The sequence below is a fragment of the Pogona vitticeps genome, chromosome 2 (assembly GCF_051106095.1).
Source record: "Pogona vitticeps strain Pit_001003342236 chromosome 2, PviZW2.1, whole genome shotgun sequence".
Lineage (NCBI taxonomy): Eukaryota > Metazoa > Chordata > Lepidosauria > Squamata > Agamidae > Pogona > Pogona vitticeps.
The window spans coordinates 132171621-132189921 of NC_135784.1; the positions used below are offsets into that span (position 1 = coordinate 132171621).

At 37.9% G+C, this 18301-nt stretch overlaps 1 protein-coding gene across 21 annotated transcripts in view; it reads left to right on the forward strand.

Moving 5' to 3' along the window:
• The window catches only part of TNRC6C (trinucleotide repeat containing adaptor 6C), a 599421-nt gene that overhangs the window by 275295 nt on the left and 305825 nt on the right, over positions 1–18301 (forward strand). The gene's annotated exons all lie outside the window — the stretch shown is intronic.

An 18301-nucleotide genomic window follows, 5' to 3' on the forward strand; every position in this document is an offset into this window, starting at 1 on the left:
GATAACTCAAGACGTAACAACATCAAAATAATGAATTCTGAACATCAAAAAGGAACTGATCTTAAGCAGGAAGTGGCGGCCTAGATTAATTCTATTATGAATTCCCAACATCTGGCAGAAGAAGATACAGACAAAATACATTTTGTTGGGAATCCCAGAAGCATCAGAGATCAAGACCTATAATACTGAAATTTTTCAACTACGTCAAGAAAGAGCAATTTCTTAAGGTCGTTAAAGAAAAACCATAACTGCTGGTATATAGATCGAACCCAGTTCAGATGTACCAGGATTTAAGCAATTAATCTATACAGTGGAGGAAAACGATGAAACCATCACTTCAGTTCTAATCAAGAATGGTAGAAAATACAACTGGGGTCAACCTATCTTTTTAAAAATATGGAAGGATGGCGTCCTTTTCAAAATCTACTATTTTGAAGAAAGCAAGGATTTGCTGATTGCGTGGGGGCTTTGGCAAGAAGATGCAGGCGGCCAAGTTACAAGCAAGTAGGCCTGCAAGGAGTGGAAATTTGAAAGAGAAAGATATCTCGATTGGAAGAAACCATTGGATGTTATCGGATGCTTGACAACTCCCCCCTCCCCCCTCTTTTTTATCTTCCTTTTTAACATGGAATTTTTATTTATTTATTTATTTTTCCTTTTTCCCTTCTTTTTCTTTTTATTAACACAGTCTTTTTTCTTCTGTGGGTTTTTGTTTTCTTCTGTGGGTTTTTGTTTTGTTTTGTTTGTTTCTTTTGAGGTTGAAGAAGTGGGAAGAAAGGTTAAGGGATAAGGACATAAATAGAAACAAATATGTTAAATGAAAGAGGGGAAGGCATTAAGGTGGCATCTCCCTCCTTCCCAGAGCTCGCGTCAAACTTTAATGAGACACGGGAAAATGGGAGGGAGGAAAAGAATTTATATGTAGAGAGGGAAGTTAGGGATACAAGATTAGCTAGAGATGTAGGTGGATTTGTTTTTTTAGGGTGTTTTTGTTTTTGTTTTGTGGGATACACAACGGGACTGAATAAAAATCAGATTATGGAACAGATATGGGGAAAAACATAAGGTAGCTACTTTAAATGTGAAAGGCCTAGGGTCTGTAACAAAGAGAAAGAGAATAGAATCACTATTGAAGAAAAACAAGGTTGACATTATTTATTTACAAGAGACTCATCAATCAAAGGATGGAGTTAATGAACTGAAATTATAAAATATACACATTTATGAAAAAGGATTTGGGACTTGCAAATCCAAAGGTTTAGCGACATTGATATCTAAACATTGTGAATTTGCGGTAAAAGAAGTAGTAAAAGATAGCAATGGTAGATATTTGGAAATACAGGGTCAAATGGCGGAAGAGGATTATGCATTAGTAAATGTTTGTGCACTGAATATGAATCAAGGAGAATTTTATAAAAATCTGATTAAAGAGATGGAGAAGGTTCGAAAGGGATACAGTGGTGCCTCGCTTTACGATTGCCCCGCATTACGGCAAATCCAGTTTATGATGATCTTTTTGCGATCGCAATTGCGATCACAAAACGATGGTCTAAATGGGGGAATTTCGCTTTCCAATGATCAGTTCCCTGCTTCGGGAACCAATTCTTCACAAAACGATGTTTTTCTAACAACTGATCGGCGGTTTCAAAATGGACACCTGGTAGTTAAAATGACTCCCTGCTGTGTTTAGGGACGGATTCCTCGCTATACAGGCAGCGAAAATGGCCGCCGTATGGAGGATCTTCACTGGACAATGAGTTTTTACCCCCAATAGAATGCATTGAACGGGTTTCAATGCATTTCAATGGGTTTTTTTATTTCACTTTACGATGTTTTCTCTTAACAGCAATTTTCCTGGAATAGATTATCTTCGTTAAGTGAGGCACCACTGTATGTGATTATGGCAGGAGATTTTAACATGGTTTTGGATAAGGTAAAGGATAAATCTGTATGTAAAAAGATGAGTTGACTAAAATAAGTACGCTTTTGAGCAAGATGTTGAAAACTACGGATTTAAAAGATATATGGAGAGAACTGAAGGGGAATGAAAAAAGTTTTATGTATTATTCCTCTGTACATAATAATTATTCAAGAATAGATTTTATGTTTATATTGCAAAATTTTATTTCAAAGGTAGTAGATACAAATATTAATGTGATAAAAATAATGTATCATGCATTGATGGAGATGTAATTTAGGAAGGAGTATAAAGAAGCAAAAAGATGGAGAATAGATTCCAATGAAAGCCTTCGCGAAGCCATTGAAAGCCTTCGTGAATCCAATAGATTCCAATATTTTTCAGCATACAGATGTAGTGGATAGAGTTAAGAAAGAATGGTTGGAAATATTGTCAATTAATGAAGCAGGTGGAAGTAAAATAGGAGTGTTATGGGACCTATGAAATCAGTTATGAGAGGAACTGCTATAAGAGAATCCTGTAGAATAAAAATATTGAGAGAAAAAAATATAAAAATTAGAAGAATCATTAAAAGATTTAGAACGTAAATACTTTATAGAGATAATAAAAATTATTAGAGATTCAAGCTAAAAGGAAGGAGTTAGAAAGCACAGAGTTAGAAAAGGTCCAGAGGGATTTGATATTTGCAAAGAGTATTTTTTTGAATATAGTAATAAAAATTCAAAGCTTTTAGCTAGAATAGCTCAAACTAAAAGATCAAAAAATACAATTGGAGTGATTAAAGATGAAACAGGAAAGAATTGTAGTCTAATGAAGGAAAAGTTAAAGATACTACAAGAACTCTATCAAAATTTTATATAACGCTAATAGTACATTGAAAGAAGATATAGAAAAATATATAAAAGAAAATATTAAGAGCAAACAATTAGAGAATGATGAAAGAGAATTAGAAAAAGAGATAAAGGATGAAGATATTATAAGGTAAAGGTAAATGTTCCCCTTGACATTTAGTCCATTCGTGTCTGACTCTAGGGGGCAGTGCTCATCCCTATTTCTAAGCCATAGAGCCAGCGTTTGTCTGAAGAAAGTTTCCATGGTCACATGACGAGCGCGACTAGACATGGAAAGCCATTATATTCACACCGAGGTGGTACCTATTTATCTACTTGCATTTACATGCTTTCGAACTGCTAGGTTGGCAGGAGCTGGGACAAGTGATGGGAGCTCACTCCGTCATGTGGATTCGATCTTATGACTGCTGGTCTTCTGACCCTGCAGCACAGGGTCAGAAGTTATTAACCCACAGTTATTAATAAACTAAAAAATGGTAAAACTCCAGGTTTTGATGGAATGGGATCAGAATGTTATAAAGCTTTTAAGTCAATACTGATCCCTAAGTTAAAAATACTTTATAATGAGATATTGGAAGGAGAGAAAATACTAGACTGTTGGAAACATTCATTAATAACTTTTATCCCAAAACCTAATAAAGATTTAACAGACCCAAGTTTGTATAGACCTATTTCATTATTAAACCAAAATGCAAAGATATTCACTGCAATACTGGTGAATAGAATGAACAAGTTTATTACAAAATATATGAAAGAGAATCAGAATGGGTTTTTAAATGGAAGGCAAATGGAAAATTTTAACTAGGAGGGTTTTGAATATTATATATATTATAGAGAAAGCTAAATCAAAAACAGATATTTTATCATTCGATATTTTCAAGGCATTTGATTCTGTAGAATGACCAACAGTAAAGATTCTTTTAAAGGGCTGGGGTTTTGGAAAGAAATTTAGGGGGACAATAGATCAATTATTTGTGGAGAATACTTCTGCAGTACAGTAATAGTTAATGATGGGATGGCAGAACAGATAGCTCTAGGCCAAGGCACTAGACATGGTTGCCCTCTTTCTCTGTTTTATTTGATTATTGAAATGCTAGCAAATGTAATAAGGAATGACAATTTAATTGAAGATATGGGTGAAAATAATAAAATAAAGATTAATTTGTTTGCTGATGATTCCCTATTGACAGTGAAAAATCTGTTGGAAAATATAGATAGAATTAAAACTCATTTGGATAAAATTGGAAAAATAACTGGATTATGTGTAAATTGGCAAAAATCTGAAATAATGTTGTTTAATCATAATAAATTAGAACAAGAAAGGTTTGCTGATAAATATGACTTTAAGATATGCAAATCAGTTAAATATTTAGGTATAGACTTCGCAAAAGACATTCACAAAATATAGGAACATAATTATAATAAATTAAAAGAAGAAATTAAAAAGAAATTACAGGAATACAATACAGTGGTGCCTCGCATTACGATCGCTTCGTTTAACGATGAAATCGCATTACGATGAACTTTTTGTGATTGCTTATGCGATCACAAAACGATGTTTCCTATGGGAGAATTTCACTTTGCGATGATCGGTTCCCTGCTTCGAGAACCGATTCTTTGCAAAACAACGATTTTCCAACAGCTGATTGGCGATTCCAAAATGGCCACCAGATAAATAAAATGGCTCCCCGCTGTGTTTAGGGACGGATTCCTCACAAGACAGGCAGCGAAAATGGCCACCCTATGGAGGATCTTCGCTGGACGGTGAGGTTTAAGCCCATCGAAACGCATTAAACAGATTTTAATGCGTTCTATGGGCTTTTTCATTTCGATTTATGATGTTTTTGTTCTACAGCGATTTCGCTGGAACGAATTAACATCATAATGCAAGGCACCACTGTAATTTAAAACTTTCTTGGTTTGGAAGGAGTGCACTGATAAAAATGAAAATTTTACCAAAAAGTAATTTTTTTATTTAGAATGTTACCAATACAGTTAACAGAGAATGATTTTAAATTTTGGCAAGGAATGATTAACAAATATTGTAATGAAAGGAAGATAGCCAGAATAAATAAAAAGATTTGGTATAAAACCAAAAAAAGGTGGCATAGGTTTACCAAATATAAAGCATTATTATATTTGGCTAATCGGTTAAGGTTTATTGGAGAAATTATTTATAACCCAGAAAGGTTAATTTGGTGGAAAATGGAATCATCAGAATTACAGGTAGATATTGAAAAATACCTATATGGTATGGTCAAGAAATATAAAATAAGTGAAATTAATAACCCGTTTTTAAAGACAATGTTAAACATATGGTATAAATATAGAAAGAATTTATGTCCATTTAACTCTCCACTAGGATAAGTGACTGAAATAGAGAATTTTCCTGTCAATATGAAAGTATATGTGGAATTATTTAAAGAAAAAAAGTGATTAGATTGAAAGACTTGTTGTATAAAATGAGATTGAAAGATCAGATGAAACAAATCCATCAGAATACGAATATTTCATGGTTGAATTAAATGCAATTGGAAAGATGGACTAATGAATTGATAAAGAAATATAACAAAGGTAGAAAATACATGAAGTATGAACAATTTCTATTATCATATGAAGATATTTAGATTACTGATTCAGTAAAGAGTACAGTGAGTAAAATTTAGGGATTCCTGCTTGACAGAAGAAGAAGAAAGTGAGAAAGAAGGATAGAAGTTAGTGTGGGAACACGATTTTGGGAAAAGAATAAATGAGGAAGAATGGAAGAAGATTTGGGAAATGAGGATTTTAAGATTTACGTCAGTAAGAATAAGAGAATTTTTTAAAAAAATTGGGCTTAAGATGGTATTTAACACCAACAAGATTAAATAAAAGTAACGCTAGTTATCTGAATGTCTGTTGGAAATGTGAGAAGAAAATTGGTACATACTTTCATATGTGGTGGGAATGTGAAAAAATACAAAGATTTTGGAAACTAATCTTTAAAGAACTAAATGACATATGAAAAAGATAAAGAATTTAATTCACAGATAGCTTTGTTATCAATATTTGAGAATGTGGAATATGATAAGATATTCCTCAATATTTGGCAGATCGTCTTCTCCCACCCAGATCTACCCGAATCACCCGCCATAGCCAGCAGGGATGGCTGAGGGGCCTGACGCCGAGAGAGGCTCGGAAGGAAAAAACTAGAAACCGGGCCTTCTCAGCTGTAGCCCCTCGGCTGTGGAACGCCCTTCCAACAGAAATTCGGCTGGCACCCTCGCTGGGTGTTTTTAAAAGACAGTTAAAAACTTGGCTATTTAGGCAGGCCTTCCCTCCAGTCAGCTAAGTCTTTTTATTTTTTCTTTCCTTATCCTACCCCATCTTGGTAATCCTTTCTTAAATTAATTGTCTTAATTAATATAGCAATTGTATTTTTATGATTATATATATTTTATATTGATTTATTTTATGTTGTAAGCCACCCCGAGTAGACATGGTCTAGAGGGGTGGGGTATAAATTTTAAAAAAAAGATGACTAAAGAATTGAGTACCAATTTATTAACAGCAGCTGGATTAATAAAAGCTAGGCAATGGAAATCTAAATCTGAATTTTGAATGGATGACTGGTATAATGAAATATGGAATATAGCTAACTTGTAATTTAAAGGTTAAGAAATGAGAGTTAAAAAAAATAATAGAATATAGATGGAGGAAGAAGATTATTGCAAGAGGTCTCATCTATGATGGTGGGGAATACAGTTAATTTGTATTTTGGTTTATGTATTTTATGTTTATATTTATGTTATAGTTAAATAATAAAAAAAGAAATTCTACTACATGCCACAAGCCAGGATGGCTGATCTCTAAAAGTGTAAAATGGTTTGTTTTAACATTTTTGTTATTCTTCATTTTGTATCAAGTGCTGGTTTTGGTGGCAGAGATGTTAGATTCTAGTCAAATGTTATAGAAATGGTAAATAAACAAATGAAATAAACATCTGGAAAAATAGTACTTCCATCTAAATGCAAGTGTGCTCATGGTATGTTTGATGACAGTAATTATTCCTTTAGATTAAATGCCGCAGACCTATAATTTATTGTTTTTAGGCTGAAATAGTTTACTCATGTAAAGAGATGTATTCAGAATGTTGTCAGGTATACAAAGAACACAGAATGCCTTTCAGAGTAAATACCTGAAATACATATATATTTTTAAAGATGCATATTATCTGTAAATGTATTTGTTAATCTATTAATATTTTCTCCTGTGCCTGCATTTATCTTATTTTATTTAAATTTCCATGCAGAAAACCTTAGGAAAGCACTCACACAAAATATTTTTCCGCCCTTCATCTGTAATATTGCACTTTGGCATCTGCAGACTTTGTTGCTGTTAGGAAACAACAGTTGTGAAGAAGAATAATGTATGGCCACTCATGACTGTATCCTTTTTTTTTAGCTCATGGTCCCCCACTTGGCCCATTCCTGGCTAAAAATGCATTACTGTATACTGCCACAAAACCTTCTGTTCAGAATCTCAGGGAAAGTATTTTGCACATTACGATGTCTTCAAACTATATTAGCCTTTGTATTTCAGCATTGTCAACTTGGAGTGACAGCAGGTCTCTAAAGGCTAAGGCAGGGACGGGCAACAGTAGCCCTCCAGATGTTTTTGAATGCAAACTTCCTCACCACTGGCTATACTGGCCATGACTGTTGGAAGACAGAATTGTAAAAACATGTGGTGCGTCATAGTTTGCCACCTCTAACCTAAGGCAAAGGTTTACTTCTGTGGTCTTCTGTCAGCAATCTTTTCAAACTGGAGGTACTGTATCTGGAGTTTAGACGGAGTCATTCTGCATTCAAACTATTTGCCATTTCACAAAGTTGTTGTCTCATAAAGAAATCAGTACTGCACACTGGGAAAGCTATGCTGTTAAAAGAAATCCATATGAATGCAAAACAAATACCAGAGACAAAGCAAGACCATAGGATTCATCTCTCAGGGCTCCTGAGCTGTCCTCACTCTTTGATACACACGGACCTAAGAGGGCATGTAATTTCCTGGATGTTTGGTTAGCTCTTGTAATAATACATGGTAAAGATCAGGGAAAGTGTCATGGCCACAGATTCCCCTGCCTCCTTACTGCCTCGTCCAAAAAAGATATTTCTGGCCAAAGAGAGCAACTGTGACAGCAATTAGCATTCATAGGTGGAAATGTTAAAAGGACATGCTCAAAAAGCCAGCTGGGGTTGAGATTCTGGGAGTCATAGTCTTAACACCTTTGGACAGAGCAAGCTTGGGGAAGGCTGCTGTAGGGAAGAAGTGTCTTAATGAACTGACTTGTCATAATCACAATGGAAACTCTTTTATGGGAGCCTATGGCTCAAGATAGCCTCCCCATATCAAAGTGAGCCCCTCACTTAGTCTGGAAGCTAGAGAACGACTAAAAGAAATATTAAAGGGTAGCAGCCCCAGCATGCCTTATTTGTGAGTTCAGAGAAGAACTGAATTGGACACTATTTTGAACTGCTGTACTGTACAGCTTGCTGCTGCGTGATATGGAGTTGCTATAGATTCAATCAGGTTTTTCTGGGGAGTTTAGTTTTGGCCTATGTGTTTTCTCTAGCATGTGCCACTAAAGCTGGTTATGGACAAGACACTGCCCTGTTTCCCTGAAAATAAAACCTAACTTGAAAATAAGCCCTAGTATGATTTTTCAGGATGCTCGTAATATAAGCCCTACCCCCAAAATAAGCCCTAGTTAAGTGAACCCTCACCCTCCGCCACTGTGCAGCATTGTATGGCAACCAGAAGATAACATTGACTGTAAAATAAAACGTCTCCTGAAAACAAGCCCTAATGTGTTCTTTTGCAGCAAAACTTAATATAAGACCCTGTCTTATTTTGGGGGAAACATGGTAGATGCACCTTTACCCCACTCAAGCAAGCGGTTCTTCTGGTTTTTAGTATTCTTCTATGTAAACATCCTTCAATGTTTGCTCAAATGTCTCAAGAAAGCTTTCTTTCTATGTCTCTCCATTTCAGTTTCCCCTTTCTGTACCTCTGGTATTTATTTGATCATCCCACCACTCATGTGGTTAAGTAAAACAAAACAAAAAATTAGGCCACAAACAATCTTATTTGCTTTACTGTGCCTTCTTTCAGAAAATCTATTAAGGGCACTTTGCAATCATATAATGTGTGAAAAGAAGAGGGAACACATTAAGGAATCTGAGAAAGAAAGTAAATGTGCACAGCCATAAGCAAGCTCAAAAGAGAGGAAGATACATATTCTCAGAGCAGAGCAACAGTTTTAAAAGTAGCCATTGCAAAGAGAAGATACCTTTTATTTCCTTTTGCTGTGTATAACATATGTACATGTCACCTTTTTCTTAAGGTGCTCAGAGCCATAGGTACTGGGGGTGGGTGGGTTCAGTTTTACCACTGCAACAACAATATGGTACAGAGAAAGGTACATTTTTAAAGACTGCTAAACAATTTTTAAGGATCATGATAATTTGATGGCCTCTGTTCTGGATTTCATATTGAAGAAAGCAAAACATTAAACCAGACCAAATGTATGAGTTTTGTCAGCCCTCCAGTTATTGGGGAGGCAGCTAAAAAAAATAAATATTCTTGTTACAGTGTTATCATGCCTTGGATAATTTCCTAGGGCTTGAGATAAAAAGAGAAAGGATAGTGAGTGAGTGAGTGAGTGAGTGAGTGAGTGAGTGAGTGAGTGAGTGAGTGAGTGAGTGAGTGAGTGAGTGAGATATGAAATTTGTGTATACACCCTGACAACACACTATAACAATAACCCCAAATAAGTTGGAGGGAAAGTGTCTTCTCTTGTACATTTGGATTTCATTGTTTCCTTCAGTCAGTCAGAACTCTCTGCAGACACTGGAGTGGAATAGGTTTTCCTACCTACTCTTGGAACACTTCGATTTGGACAAGAAGAGGTGCAACTGTGGTGATGGCTACCCCTAGCATAATGGGAAATCCAGATTAGAAGAGCTACAGATAAATGTATAATTGCTGTGTTCAGGAAACTGCATATAAGTTGGAGATCAACCATGAAGAAATCAGTGGAGAGTCTTGGTTTATATCCTTAATAATGATGAAAATATTAATCATCATCATCATCTTAGAACTGCAGAGTTGGAAAGGCCCCTATGGATCATCAAGTCCAGCCCCTGTCAAGGAGGCCCAGTAGGGAAGCATACTCCTAACCTCGGGCTCTGCGGCCACACACCTAAACCACTGCACTGTCCAGCAATTCCATGAAGGCCTGCATGTTATTTCTGAACAAGAATGACAGATTATTTGACAAGCTTTTCCTATCCTAAGAAAGAATTGCCAGAGACCAAGTTGTACCTATTACAATGTTGTTGCCTATTCTCTTACATTTTTGACTTTCCTTTTGACATACCCTCTTCTACTCTTTCTTGCCCAACCACCCCTACATCCGGACCTTCTGTTGGCAACTTAACCCTCATGTTTTCGCCAGCTGCCTTTTCTGGCCTCTGCATTCTCTCTTCCTGGTCTCCTGCTTTTTCCTCCAATCCCTACTTCCTTAGAAGTTGGGAACACTTAACCCTCCAGATATTTTATTTTTTGACTAGATGAAGGCCTGATTCTGGTTTTTTTGCTTATCTCCCAATTCCTCATTTGCAACCTCCTCTCCCTACACAAGGTGTCTGAATGTGGTGGGAATGATCCCTATCTCTAGATAGAGGAGAAAGATTTTGTGAGCAAGTTCACCTTTACAAATTGTATACAAATGAATTAGTAGTGAAAGTTAGGACTTCTGGCTCTCCAAATGTTGTTGGACTCTTATATCCATTAGCCTATGGCCAAAGATGAGGGCAGTTGAAGTCCAGCAACATTAGGGATTATAACCTCTCACAATGTCACAATGCGGCAGATTGGCCCAACTGGTCACACATAACTAAACGGCAATGATATCTATTTAATGGTGAAGCCCTGTCAATAATAGCTCCAGCTCACGATTATATGTGCCATAGTTTCTAACCAAAAACAGGACTTCAACTTGATTTTGATCACTTGACTGTGAAGGGTAGTTATAGCACAAACAGCCATGGTACCAATTGGAATGGCTTTGGAGCTGTTCTTTTCAATTCACTGACACAAACATATTCTCTCAGGTCTGGAGCCATTTTCTATCATAACAGGACTAAATTTCTCTTCACTTTAAAGGCCATTTGAGCTTCCTTGTCAGATCAGGATAGACCTAAATTATGACATTTTTCATTTTGATTGACAATTAGATTTGAAGGGGAACAAAAGCTGCAATTATGCCACATAAAGTTTGATAAGTGAAACAACAAGGACAGTCATTATTTTACAAATGTGCATATCTGTCCAGCTCTGTTAAAGGGGATTTTTTTTTCCAGAGATTGAGAGGGAGAGAGAGAGAGAGAGAGAGATTCAGATCTCATTGGGATTCATGGTCAAGAAATAGGCAATATCAACTACTGTATTCATACTTTGTGCTTCCCTTGGGAGACCTGAAGCAGTTTATTTATTTATTTATTGAATTTATACCCCGCCCATTTAGTCAACTGACTACTCTGGGCGGCTTATAGTAAGGCAGTTTATAGTAATGTTTCCATAGAATCTCCCATCAAAAGACCAGCCAGAGAGAGGGATCTGATAGTCTTTAGTAGTTTAATAGATGTGCATGAAGGGCCATTTCCTTGTTTTTCTCTATACATTATTTGTCTTATAACATGCAGGAATTTGGATCTGGAATCTGTCACTACACCTGCTTCTGTGAAGTCAAAATAAAAATCAACCAAAGCAAATTTAGACCTTGTTCAAATGACTTTTTATGATTTACCCTAAGCTCTTTCTGGCAAGTTTGATTTCAGATAGTGAAAGATGCCACCTTCTCTTATGGTTGGAGACAATATGGAATTAAAAAACATACTGGTGAGCTTGCTTCCACTCTATTCTTCTTTGCACTTGATATTTTTATGTCATCTTGTTCCAGGATGAAGGGCTGTGGCCCATCTCCCTTATTTATCTGTACTGTACCAAGAAAAGGAAAGATTAGCTTCTTAGATAAAGCAGGGATTCTGCCTTGTTTAGATCACTTTTAATAGTTCCTGGCATGAGCTAGATTGAGGCCAATACAAGAGTCCCTCTCGGTCTCCACAAGGTCTGCCTGCCTTCATAAGCAGCTGCTGTGTGCTGTCACTCTTTGTCAGCACACAATCTGGAAGAACATGATGGTGATGATAATCACCTTTATATCTCTTTCCATCCTATCTTGGGGAGGCCCATAGGGGTTCTGAATTGGTAAATACTCATGAAGAGGTGACATTTGTATCAGTAACCAGAATTTTCCTATGCAAATCTATCTTTTCTTTGACTGAAAGTAGTACTTAAAATGGAAGCAACTGTTCCCTTCAACTAATTGTGTTTCTGAAAGTAATTAATGTTCTTTCCAACAAAAGCAATTAGTGCAATTTTGCATTTTAACTCAGCCAAATTCTCTTTCATACTAAAGACCAGGTAAGTTTAAAAAACGCTACCCCCCCCCCTCTCTCTCTCTCTCTCTCTCTCACACACACACACACACACACACACATACACATCTGCTGTTAAAACTGAAATGTCCTTGAAGTACTCCTGTAAGTTCTTTTTGTAAGGAGGAGGAATATAAACACATTTTTCAGTTTCAGAAGAACATAGTGGTGTTTTAAAAGTCTGTAAGTGTTCCTTCACCAAGTCTAGCATTTTTTTAATTTAGAGAAGAGATGGGCAAAGTAGAACCCAAGACTAAATATGCCCCCCTAAGGCTGTTTTGACAGCCCCTATCAAAATGATTTCTCCTCCCTGCCAAAAAGTTATTTTCTATTCCTGGAAGGTGGTTTTCTAATGAAAAGAGGTACAAGATCTTTCAAACCTCCACACAAAAACCTAACCCAAAAAAAGTGAAGCCGGAAGTGGACTTTCAGCAAAATTTAAATTTCATTTTTATTTTTATTTTATGTTTTTGGGGGGGCTTGTGCAGTCCCCAGCGGGTCCCAAGGTTATAAAATTGCCCTCTGGACCCTCCAAAGTTACCCACCCCTGGTTAAGAGCTTGCTAACAAATTCAAAAAGGGGCAGTGATATTCCTGTAATGTCTTCCTCTGGAGGGAACTGTTTCTATCAACTGAGACCCTTTCCCCCCGAGGTTGCCCATTGCACCCTCTAAACTGGCCCTAAAAAAGTTGTGGATCCATGTGCATGTCTGTAAAAATGTTGCCCTTCTCTTATTTACATACAACTCAGGCTGGCTAACAACAGCGGAAATCAAAATACAATAAAATTATAAAATGACGAGGTTATGATAAAACAGACATCTGTTCTTAGCTACATGAAAGACTATACCCTCCTACACGAGCCTGGCTGAGTTTTACAATCATTAAGAGAGGGTGCTTTATTCTTCTGCCAATATCTGGAATCAGTTTGTGACTTGAACACTATTATAAATGGAAAGCTGCAATAGATATGTGATAAATAAATGATAAATTTAAAAGAAGCTGGTTGGATAGCTCAGTGAGTTGGAGTACCTGCCGCCTGTGGTACTAGAGGTCAGGGGTTCCCCACTGCAGCTCTTGGGAGAAGAGCCAGCCTATGTGGCCTGGAGCAAGCTGCACAGTCCCAAGGCACCCACAAGACTAGAGAATGGTAAACCCCTTCTAATTACTCTCTCCCAAGAAACCCTGGAAAGAATCATTTGTTGGGAGTGACTTGGTGGCACATATTTATTATAAATTGTTAAATTTAAAAGAATGTCTGCTAGAAAGCCAAGAGATGGTTTTCTCAGTCACTTCCCCCACTGTTTAGAATTCCTTGCCAAGAGGAAGCTAACTTTTTCTCCAGTGTCCTTCTCCAACAAATCTCCTGTATTCAAATAGCTCGCCCAATAGCTATTGCTGCCACTTGTAAATACTGCCATGCGGTCTACAGTTTTACAGATTTTATTGATTTTAGACTTACTAGTTTTTTTTATCTGCGACTTATTTTATAAATTACTGCTAGCCACGTTGAGCATCATTTGGTAAAAAAGCACCATACATATTTAACAAATATGTGTGTGTTCATATTTCTATAATTAAGGGCAAAGTAAAAAATAAAGTGGGGGATTTATAAGCAGAACCTTAATACAGTATTTTTCTCTCATGTTACCAGGAACCAATGGGGAAGGGAGGATGGATCACAGTTATGACACTAGGGCAGGAGAGGATATGTTTGGTGGGTCTGGGAATTAACTTTCTGTCACTGGAGCCCTCCAGCATCTCATAAGCTGCAAAACATGCCAGAACACACATACACACATGCCCACACAAACACTGAAAACTGGAAAGGGCTAGAAATCTACTTCTAGATATGATAAATGATATAGGGTCTACAGTCCATGGGATTTGATTCTTTCTCCTTTGCTGCATTCCTCATCAAAATCACCACCTCCATCTTTCATTACTATACTGTCTATAGAATAAAACATTCAAATACTGTATGCCACCTGCTTTTCATGATGGGGCATTATAAAAGTATCTGCTAAGTACCCCTGTGGCACATATAGGAACTAGGAAGTTGTTGTAATTAGGAAAACAGATAGGGGATCAGAATTTTAATAGATTTCCTGCAATACAGCTATAGCCCATTCTGACTTCCCCTTTTACAGATGCTGTTATCATTATCTTAAAAATGTACAAAGTCCTGATTTAAGATGGCAAACTCATATAGTTTGGCACCAAAATTTCCATAGTAAAGGACATGAATGATCCCAACCAGATTGTTAAAATTAGAATATGATTTCCCTGTTCTTTCACACAATTAGTATTAATATCCAAGTCAATAAATTATGTAAAGGAAGTAAGAATGAAACCCCTCGTACAGAAAGGCAAAAAATTCCCATATTTTGCAGTTTCCTGTTCTGCCCTTTGGTTCATTTGCTTTCTCTCTCTCTCTCTCTGGTTGTCATCTGCCTTCATTTCAGCAATGCTTTGTGAGACTTGAAAAGGTCAGTGCCCCCCACATTAGGATTATAGGCAGTGGGCTGAGCTCAAAGATATAATTGAGCCCCTAGAACTCAAGAGACTTCAACCTGTCCGGGGCATCAGACAGGTTGTTCCTTTGAAGCATCTGAAGGTAGTGTGTGCGCCAGTGCATGTTGAGGGTGGTGGTCGGATTTCAAAAAGCTGGAGGCTATATCAAAAAGGTAATTAATGTCATTTAATTGGTCTCGAGGCCCTGCACTGCAGTTCTGTATGCAGTCTGCTGCGCTTGCACTCCCTTCTGCTTTCCAGCAAAGGAGATTATATTCCCTTGATACCTGAAACACTGACATCCCAATTTCTGGACCCAGTCGCATGTCTGGGGCATACAGACAGGACAGACAGGACAGATGCCCCTAATGCAAGTGAGGTGGGGCAACAAGGAGACTTCATTTAGTATATACATTTCTCATGTATATAAAGAAAGGGGAAAAAAATCTTTTCTTATTGGAAATGTTTTCTTTTCTTATTGGAAGCATTAGACATGATTTCAAGGTGATAGATGAGAAGTCACTTCTCTGTTTGCTAGCAGAATGGACTACAAAAGCAAGCCAGGCAGGTGGCATCTTAGCAACTTCTAATTGGGTCTCTGGAGCAAACTAACTATACACACTATGCAGATTGCAGCCATAGTGATAACTTTTTCAGGGATGGGGAGCAAATATGAAAGGGTCTACTGTGAGAGGAAAGATTATGCTTAATGCATTTCCCAACTGCCCTCTCCTGCTCTGATCTCCCCTTTTCCTCACATCTTTCCTTCACACACCAGGCTGAAGTTGCAGGCAAGGAGACACTTGGGATTCCAAGGGGAACAGCTTTAAGGGAGGAAGGGGAAGCAGAAAACCAGCTGGTGGGGAAAAAGTTTAGCAACCACTTCTAACCTGGACATCCGTCCTCATAACGGGCCTCTTGTGAAGCTGATTTTCTACAGAATAGAACAGACAAAGCTTTGTTACATATATTCAGAACTTGGAAAAGTTGCTTTTGGAATCATAAGTCCCAGGATCCTCAGCCTACATGACCACTGGTCGTGGGAATTATAGTCTCCCACTTGGAGCCTAACACAATAAAACTGGCTTAGTGGGGAAGACACAATCATACAATATGGACATTGCCCAGATAGTGTTGTATTGTATAGAAAGTAGTATTTTCCCTTCTCTTTCCTTTGTGTCAACACAGCTTCCAAGTCATGGCACTACAGAGCAATAAGCAGCAGGATTAGTTTGTAAGACCAGTGAGACCTTGGATTCTCAGTAAATGTATCCTTAAACTGACACATCCATTTTTCATATGTCCCATAATCAGAACTCCAAAGCGTCTTGTCAGTAAATATTTCCTGCCTTACACTTTCCATACAGGAAAAATAGGAGGAACTGTTTGTCTGGGTTGTCTGTCAGACCTTCCTCTGAGAAGGAATACTGTACCAGGATTTCAGGAAAGGCATGTCTAGTCTGAAAAAGCATAGTACTATAACTCTCGTGTGCGTGTGTGATTCAGGATTGCTAAGAAACTCTGCACCTAGGCAGTACTGGGTGAGTTCAGCAAATTCTTTCAGCAGTCAAGCACATCATTCCTCCTAGATCAAGTACACGCAGTGGTGTCGAACTGTGGCCCTCCAGATGTTCTTGGATTACAACTCCTAGAAGCCTTCACCACCACCTCTGCTGGCCAGGATTTCTGGGAGTTGAAGGCCAAGAACATCTGGAGGGCCACAGTTCGACACCACTGAGAGATGTATTGAGTTGTCAGAAGAAGGCTGAACGTAATGAGACAACAACAGTAAATATGAAGTATTTTTTGCACAGGAAGTGACGTTGCACAATACTAGAATCATGAGGCCCTTCACACAAGGCAAATGGCTGCAGACAACATACCAGGAACTCCCAGGTATTTACACTGCCCATTAGATTGCTCAAACCCCTTTGTATTAGATGTGGATGCTAGGTACTGTCAAATCACATCAAACTTGTGGTGATCCTAATAGGGTTTTGAGGAATGTGAAATACTCAAGGAGTTTTACTACTATCAACACTGCACTCCACTGAGTTTCCAAGGCAAGGTGGAGATGTGAATGCAGGTCTAGTCCAGCACAATATCTACTACATCACCCAAGCTCTTGTACATTAACTACCATTTTGTAATTCTTGAAGCAGCAACCGGTAACAGGAACCCAATAAGATGGGTAGTTCTCTCAATATGGCAGATAGAGGCCACAGTGGCTGCAAGTGCCTGATGTGTAGGTGAGTCTTGTAGCCATACTGCACACAGTTCTCAAGGGAGGGAGGGAGGGAGGGAGGGAGGGAGGAAGGGAAGGAAGGAAGGGAGGGAGGGAGGGAGGGAGGGAGGGAGGAAGGAAGGAAGGAAGGAAGGAAGGAAGGAAGGAAGGAAGGAAGGAAGGAAGGAAGGAAGGAAGGAAGGAAGGAAGGAAGGAAGGAAGAAAGAAAGAAAGAAAGAAAGAAAGAAAGAAAGAAAGAAAGAAAGAAAGAAAGAAAGAAAGAAAGAAAGAAAGACATGGAATTCAAATAGGGAACATGGCATGATGACATGTGAGAAAGTGTACTGAAGTGTCTCAAGCCACATCAGGATACAGTGGGGTCTTGACTTGAGAACTTAATCCATATTGGAAGGCGGTTCTCAAGTCAAAAAGTCTGTAAGTCAAGTCTCCATTGACCTACAGTGCATTGAAAACCGATTAATCCCGTAACAGGCCATTTTTGTTCCATTTTGGTTTTTTCTGGTCTGTAAGTCAAATCTCAGTCTGCAAGTCAAACCTAAATTTTGCGGCCAGAGAAGTCTGTAACTCAAAAAGTCTGTAAGTCAAGCCGTCTGTAAGTCAAGGGTCCACTGCAATTCCATGACCCACAAACAACTCCAGCACAGTGAATGTTGCCCCTTTCTATTCACTGCTTGTAACACATTGTTTTTATTTATTTATTACATTGATATCTATATTATTTCGATTCAGAAGAAATCTCAGAATGGTTTGCACTAGATTTTCAGATATGCTTTTACATTAGGACTGTATGTCATGCCACACGAGTGTTTTGCATGAACTTTTCCGGGGAGTGGCTACAGAGTGGCGATATGTTAGCATAATTCATACACAGCACAACAGTCCATCTTTTTCTGTATGTCAAAATGATAGTTTAGGATCCTGAGGGGGCAAATGCCCCCCAAAAAACCTTATGCACTCATACCCCTTGCTATGAGGTAACATACTCTCTTGGCAGAACGAAACAAAACAAATAACAACACCCCTCCCCCTGGTTTTCATGATCTGGCTACAAACATTCCTGTAATCCCTGATGCCAGTTCACACCACTGACAAAGAGGTGAGCGTGAGACCTCTTAGTTATATTTTCCTGCGTTCTTCTGTGGTGCTGTGCAGAAATCCAGCCTTGGTGCTAAAGATGCGTGTATGTGTTCTAGCACGTTTTTATCCCATCAAATAGCTCATGGTGCATTCTC